The sequence below is a fragment of the Lygodium microphyllum genome, chromosome 18 (genome assembly GCF_053477565.2).
Source record: "Lygodium microphyllum isolate KBCC chromosome 18, Lygodium_microphyllum_v1.1.10, whole genome shotgun sequence".
Lineage (NCBI taxonomy): Eukaryota > Viridiplantae > Streptophyta > Polypodiopsida > Schizaeales > Lygodiaceae > Lygodium > Lygodium microphyllum.
In genome coordinates, this window is record NC_141152.1 from 48573623 (window position 1) to 48581115 (window position 7493).

The window sequence follows — 7493 nt, forward strand, 5'->3', positions numbered from 1 at the left end:
GCCATAGAGGACTAGGGTAATGGTCTAATCTTCTTAGGCAAGTAGAATAAAGGCAGTGAGGGTAGAGATGGACACCTGGAAGACAACGCCGATCGACCTAGATGCCATCTCAGCCATGCTAAAAGGTGACACCTAGATTAGAAAATCTTACGGGCCGTTGACTAAGTATATCCCTTGTCCAAAAGATGAGAGAGATTGGATGCATGTGCTAGCCACTATCGATCTGCCATTCTCTGACGGTGAGGAGTACAAGCAAGTTGCTAAGGCAGTCGGTAAGCTTAGAGACGACAAACCTTCAATGCCAGTTTGCACGATGGCTAAAAACTCAAATAAATGACCAAACCCTATCAAATTCCATATCCCCAGCAACAAGTGAGAACTCCTTGAGATCCTCAAGCATCTAACAAACAAGCTAGTAGGCAACCCAACCGCTAACCTTAAACCTCTCCAAGGTTTCTTGGATGAACCTAAGTGGCGATGGACCAAGGTACATGACTTAAACTTGAGGTACAATTGGGCATTAGTCACTAACAAAATGGAGGATCCGTGTCAAGTGAGCAGTCGGATGAAGATAGCGCTAATGATGAGTACGAGGATTGTTGTTCCCTTGGTGACCAAAGTGAAGGAGAGATGGATACCATAAAATACGACACTAAGGGACTATTGATAGAACATATACGAGCAGACTCCAAACCAAGCAAGAAGACTGTTTTTAGGATCGAGAAAGGAGTCATGTGTGTGGATTGCGACCGCACATGGTTGGAGTGCATGGGAGTGATAGATTACGAGTAAGCAGGCTTAGTACCAAGTGCTGCACCATTATTCAGGATGGATTCACCCTCTAAGTTGCGACCTCCATGAGAGATCCCCTCTTCTAACGAAGACGGAGAGTTTGATTTTGAGTCGAAAGTAAGCTCAGATAGTGATCTCGAAATGCCTCAACCTCTTAAGACTAGATGCGCCAAAGGGGACCTACCTATTCACCTAAGGCACCAAAGGCTGAAGGAGGAAGCAACCTTAGGAACCATTGGCTAATGAGCAAAGGAAGCCGCAAGACCTACCACAACGACTCATGAAGTTCAAAAAATGGGATAGGATAGTGATCTTGCTAGGAGCCAAACGCCAAGGGCAGGCCAGTGAACCAATAGAAGGACCCGCCAAGTTAAGGAGGCCAATTTAGCCAAAGAAGGGGAGATACCCTGACATGCCTTTATAACTGATGACACGACTTAGGAAGAGGAAGCAAATCTCATTTCTCTCTTGCAACAGCATATAGACGTGTTCGCTTGGTCCCTTGATGAGCTCAAAGGGGTAGATCCGAGTGTAGTGACTCACAACATATCTATGATGCCTGATGCGACATTGGCAGTGATCGTATCCAATGAATCCCAAGCACACTCACACAATGAAATAGGAAATTGATAAGCTATTGAGAGTAGGATTCATTTACAAGATTGAGCACACGGACTTTCTCAAAGAATAGGTCGGCATGACGAGAACCGAAGTCCTTCTCCCATGATCGATATATTTTATTTTTTTTTTTTTTGTATTTGAAGCATCGAATGGCAGGAATGCTATCTATTAGAATCATCCTTGCCACCTCTATTGCATGGGACAAAAAGAAAGCCAAGGAGGAGGGGTAGGTGGCTGTGAGGGGCTATCAGAACAAAACCATATTATCCGAATCAGTAAGAGGATTATCATGAGCATTAGGTAAAGGCATAATGACCTTCGTACAAAGAATGAGGAAGCTATCGATGGTGATTGTCAAGATCCCTAGGGGGGTAATACTTCTTGAGGTGATAGCCATTAATCAAGAAAGGATTATCCAAAGCATTGACTGTATGGACTTGGATTGAGCCATTAGGATTGACAACAAGTACCTTATAAGGACTCATCTAGCGTTGTTGAAGCTTGTCTAGAAACTTGCCAAATCGGAAATCATAAGTGAGGACTAAGTCACCATCCTTGAACTCCTACTTAATGAAGCTATCATCATAGACCTTTTGGCGAGCTTGCATGACTTCCATGCACTGTAGGGCCATCCTGCGGGTCTCATCAAGACACTCCAAGTGCAAGAGACAACATCGTAGGGACTCGTCATCTCCCAAACGTTTTGTGATGGCCATGCACAGTGAGGGTATCTCGAGTTCAACCGGAAAGATGGCTTTTGTTCCATACACCAATTGGAAAGGAGTTTGTCCTGTAGACACCTTATGGGAGGTCCTGTATACCCAAAGGGCCTCTATAAGTCGATCATTCCAATCACGACGACGTGCGGCTATCGTTCTTTTCAGAATCGAGCAGAGGATGTAATTGGTAACTTTGACTTGGCCATTGGCTCTGGGATAATAGCGTGTGGACTTATGATGATGGATCTTATACAGTTCTGTCAACTCTTCCATGATCTTGTTAAGGAAGTGGGTACCTTGGTCATTGACGAGCTCTAGGAGATTTCCAAAACGGGTGATGATGTTCTCATATAGGAACAAGGCCACACTATTACCATCGTCCCGCTTCAGAGCTTTAGCTTCACACCATTTCGTTACGTAGTCTATACAAACCGGTATGTATATCTATTCTATTTCCTTCTGGTTAGCAGATCAATGGGGCCCAGAAATCAATTCCCCACTTTTCTAATGGCTTTAGGGAAAGAATGGGTTGTAGGGGCATGGCACTAGATTTGGTAGGCTTTCCCATTTGCTATGATAGGCATCACACCGTTTACAGCAATCATAGGTATCCTTATGGAGGGTTGGCCACCAATATCCTGCAAGTAAGGTCTTTCTAGCTATCGCCTATCTTGCGAAGTGTCCACCATAGGGGTTGTCATGACATGCTTTAAGAATAATTCCAATCTCTTCTCCTACCACACATCTTTGCAAGACTTCGTCCTTGCCTTTCTTGTATAGAGCTCCTCCTAACAAAGTGTAGGGGGTTGATTCCAACAGAAGCTTATTCTTTTGACAGCTCAAAATACCCGGGGGATATTGTTGGGTTGCCAGGAGATTGACTATGTTTGCGTACCATGGGGTAACTGTTTCGACTAGAAACAAGGAAGCATCTGGAAGGTCTAGATCATCTTGCTCTTCATTATCATCACTTTGAGGGATTCACAAAAGGTGATCAGCCAAGACATGAGAGTGACCGGGTTTGGTAACCACTTCAAAGTCGAACTCTTGAAACAGAAGGAGCCATCTCATCATTCTTCCCTTTATATTAGCCTCGTTTATCATGAAGGGCATGGCTTCATGGTCCACGTAGAATTTGAAATGCATCGACAATAGATAATGTCGAAACTTTTCCGAGGCAAATACCATTGCTAAACACTCAAGCTCCGCCATCACTATGTAGTTCCACTCTCTATTTTTCGACTTGCATAATAGATTCATTGATCTAACTTAGAGGGGCCCTTTTGGCATAAGACTGCACCTAGGCCTTCAACTGATGCATCAATGTGTACATGTAACTCCTTCATCCAATCAGGAGGTTGTAGAATGGGTGCTTTAATCAAACACTACTTCAGGGTATTGAACACTGTATCACAATCATTGGTCCATGTAAACTTGGCATCTTTTCTAAGGAATTTGTGCAAAGGGACTACCTTCATCCCAAAGTGTGCAATGAATCTTCTGTAATAGCCCACATGGCCAAGAAATCCCCTTAATTTCTTTAGGATGGTTGGGGCTGTTAAGACAGCAATCTTCTCAATCTTAGCAAGATCTGTTGCTATCCCTAGTGCAGAAACAATGTGGCCTAGAAAAACTCTTTATGAGATGCCAAAGACGCATTTGTTGGGGTTGAGAGAAATTCCATACTCTTGATATATGTCAAAACATTGCTCTAAGTGTCCCCAATGCTCATGGATTAAGCTATAGACACAGAAGTCATCGAGATACACCTCTATGAAATCATGTAGATGGTTCTGGAAGGTAGGCATCATCACTCTTTGAAAAGTAGCAAGAGTGTTAGAGAGCCTAAACGACATCACTCTATAAGTATAGGTTTTCCATTCGGTTGTGAAGGTTGTTTTGGATTGGTCATTTTCTACAATTTGGACTTGGTTAAATCCGCTGAATCCATCCAAGAGGGAATAGAGCTCATGGCCTGCCACTGTGTCCAATAGTTGGTCTATGAAAGGGATAGGAAAATGATCCTTCTTCATCTTCGAATTCAACTTTCGAAAGTCCACACATATTTGAAGTTTCCAGTTCTAGCCACCTTCAAGGAGCTTCAATAATTCAGCCTTCACTAAGGTAGAGTAATTTAGATTCATATGCCTCTGTCTTTGCCTCATAGATTTGGCATCATGCTCTAAGTCGATGTGGTGTTAGCATACTGTGGGATCAATCCCCTTTAGATCTTTGTACAACCATGTAAACACGTATAAGACCCACCTTCAGGTGACGTTCAGTACTGTTAACATCCACGAATGTCAATTGCGTTTTACCTTCCACTTCGTGAATGAATATACCACGGACTACTTTTGGGTAGAGATATGACTCCTTCAAGGGAGCGGTCTCCTCTTGTAATGTTGCACTGGAACTACTATCCTCTTTTAATGGAGGCTTAGCTCGCTCTTTAGGAGGTTGAAAAGGTATCATTGAGGTTTCGGGTTTGTGTTGGAAATGAGTTACTTCTTGGCTCGAGGATTTGTCTTTTGAGAATACATCCAAGAACCTCACATAACATGAGCCTTTTGCGTTCTATTTGAGCTGCCATGAACTGGGGGTTGTTGGCAAGGTGCATTGTCATCATCTTCTTTGAGGAAGGGTAACTTTGGATAACAAGAGCCACTATTGAAGGAAGGCCTATTCTTCTTAATCTATTTCTTATAAAGGCTTTTCTCATGACATGATTCATTGATCAGCCCAAAGGGTACCATAATCATTCGGTCAAACAAAAAGGAATCTTCTGCTTCGAAGGCTTCAGGAACTTCTTCCTTATCTCCATCTTCTGTGAGTAGGATAGATCCTTCTAGCTGGCTTTCATAATCTTCTTCTACATTATCATCTTCGTTCTTTTCAGATTCTACTTCTACCTCTGTGGAGGCTCTATAAGAAAAGAACAAGCTATCTGTTATATTTTTTGTTTCTCCCATGGACAAAGACTTTGCTTCTTTTCAATAAAAAGCTCGTGGTGCTATTTGGTAACCTTGCACTATTGCCAGTAATCTATAACCATTGAATTGAGTTATGACATAATGTCACATTACCTCATCAGTATATTTAACACATGGATAACACAACACCCTTTGCATTTCAATCCAATATACACTTGAACTACCATTTCTACAACTATTTTACAATTGATTAGGCACCCAATATCTCATAATAGTGAGTTACTCCATACGTCAGTCCTCTTTGCACATAGGTCTCAACTTCTCGATCTTGCCCTTGTTTTTTGGCATGCAACACATACTAAAATTCAATAAGTCAATATTCATTATTTTTGCCTTCTTCCTATCCACAATAGTAGGTGCCTTGATTAGGCCTATAAATTGTAGCAAATTTTACAGAGTAGCCCTTATCATCACTCACTCATTAACCTTAGTGTAGATCATGCCTAAAAGTCCTAGAATAATCCTCTTAAACACTAATAATAGACAAAAAAGACTTTTTTCATGTTTGAGGTTCCACAACATATGGATGCAAAGTATATGCATTTAGCATATAGGCAAGCAATTCCAATCCCATGGGCATATAGTGAAAATACTTTCACCAATGATTTTCTATAGACTTTTTAGTCCATTGGACTTTCATCCACGTGACATCCGTCCCCTGTAAACCTGTGCATCCTCTAGCATATGCCAAATCTCTTAATCTTCAAGAAGTTTGGAATCTTCTTCTTCTTCTTCTTCTTCTTCTTCATTCTCATCCTTATTTCCTATATTGTCATGAGTAGTCTCAATGTCCTACTCTTCTTCTTCATAAGTGGTAGAATCTCTTTTCTTGAACACTTTGATCCTTTTTTTGCTAAAGTTGTTATCAACTCGATCCCATCAAGCTCACAAAGAGAATATTAGAATTATCATATGTCTGATTTATAATGTAAGGACCAAACCATCCCTTTGAGACCTTCTTGATGATATTAGGATGATTATCCAAACTATTGTCATATATAAACTCCCAATCTCCTTCTATAGCTCTTGATCCAAGTTGATGCCACTTATTTTTAAACATATCTTTGTTTTTTAGCTTATCTTCCTTTTAGTTTTTTCACTACAAGCTCTATACCCTTTAGTCTTCTTATCTAATGAATCTATAGAGCTAAGAACTCTTCTCTACTCTTTCCTTATTTCCAACATAATGCATTCCATATAGCATTCACTTCCTCTATTGGCATGATCAACTTTTGCCCATAGATCAAGCCTACAAGAATAAAAATCTACAGTAGCACTGTGAATAGTGTGATCAATCCACAAGGCATATAGAAGTAACATTGACCATTCCGATATCTTCCTTTACATGCCTTTGTTAAAGCCACTCTTTTCATTCCCTTTAGAATTGTAGGCTTATGTAAGTGTAAGCTTGGTCCCTATCCTATAGAAGAAATCTCTAACCTCATCAACATCCAACTCTCCTCTATCAGTTGTGATCTCGCCCATGCACCATATTGACATGTCACGTCTTCCAATAAGAACATGCATACAACACTAGTAGCTTCTGTCCTCAAATCTTGACCTTCAACTAGATTTGTAGGGTCTGCTCATGCAAGTTCGGTATACATAAGCCCATAGGCATGGTTACTAAGACCACAAACCACTTATAATGCATAGAGAGAGGGTAAGGAGGATGTAAACCATCATGGTATCTCACAAAAGAATGCATTGATATCTAGTCCAAGTCTCTACAAACTGTAATACATCTCTCTACATGGCTTTCCACTAGTATCTCTCTTTGTTATTTTCAAATGTATTCCAAACTCCTCAATGACTAGCTCAGAATAAGTTCTCATGAAACTCTCTTAATAAGGTACAGTTGAGCATCCTTGTCACATCCTACTCACAATTGGGTAACTTTTTTATACTTTGGGTGCTTCCAAATAAATTCATTCTCTAGAAGATAGTCTTATGCTTTTCTTTTGATCCACTTGAACTCTTCATCAATCCACCCTTCCCCTCTTGTTTAGGCACTCAAATATTATGAAAGAGTGAGTAGATGTGACAGTACAGAGGACAATTGGAAGCAAGAGTAAGAGCTATAAAGGTTTGAACTCAAGAGAGAGTAAGACCAGTGGGAACTCCAACAATCACAATGAGTGACATGGCTTCCCTTTATTATTCTATCATAACAAAGAGTAAGAAATAAATATGACTATGATAAGTAGCCACCACCTAATAATGTATAGATGTACAGGCATCGAATATAAGGTAAATACATGTAGCTAGGCATACGTGCCTTTAATCCCTAATAACCTTCCACTTAAAGGCAAATGTGCTCGAAGTGAGGAGAAAAGTACAATATGTACATATGAGTATAACTGGATGAGGG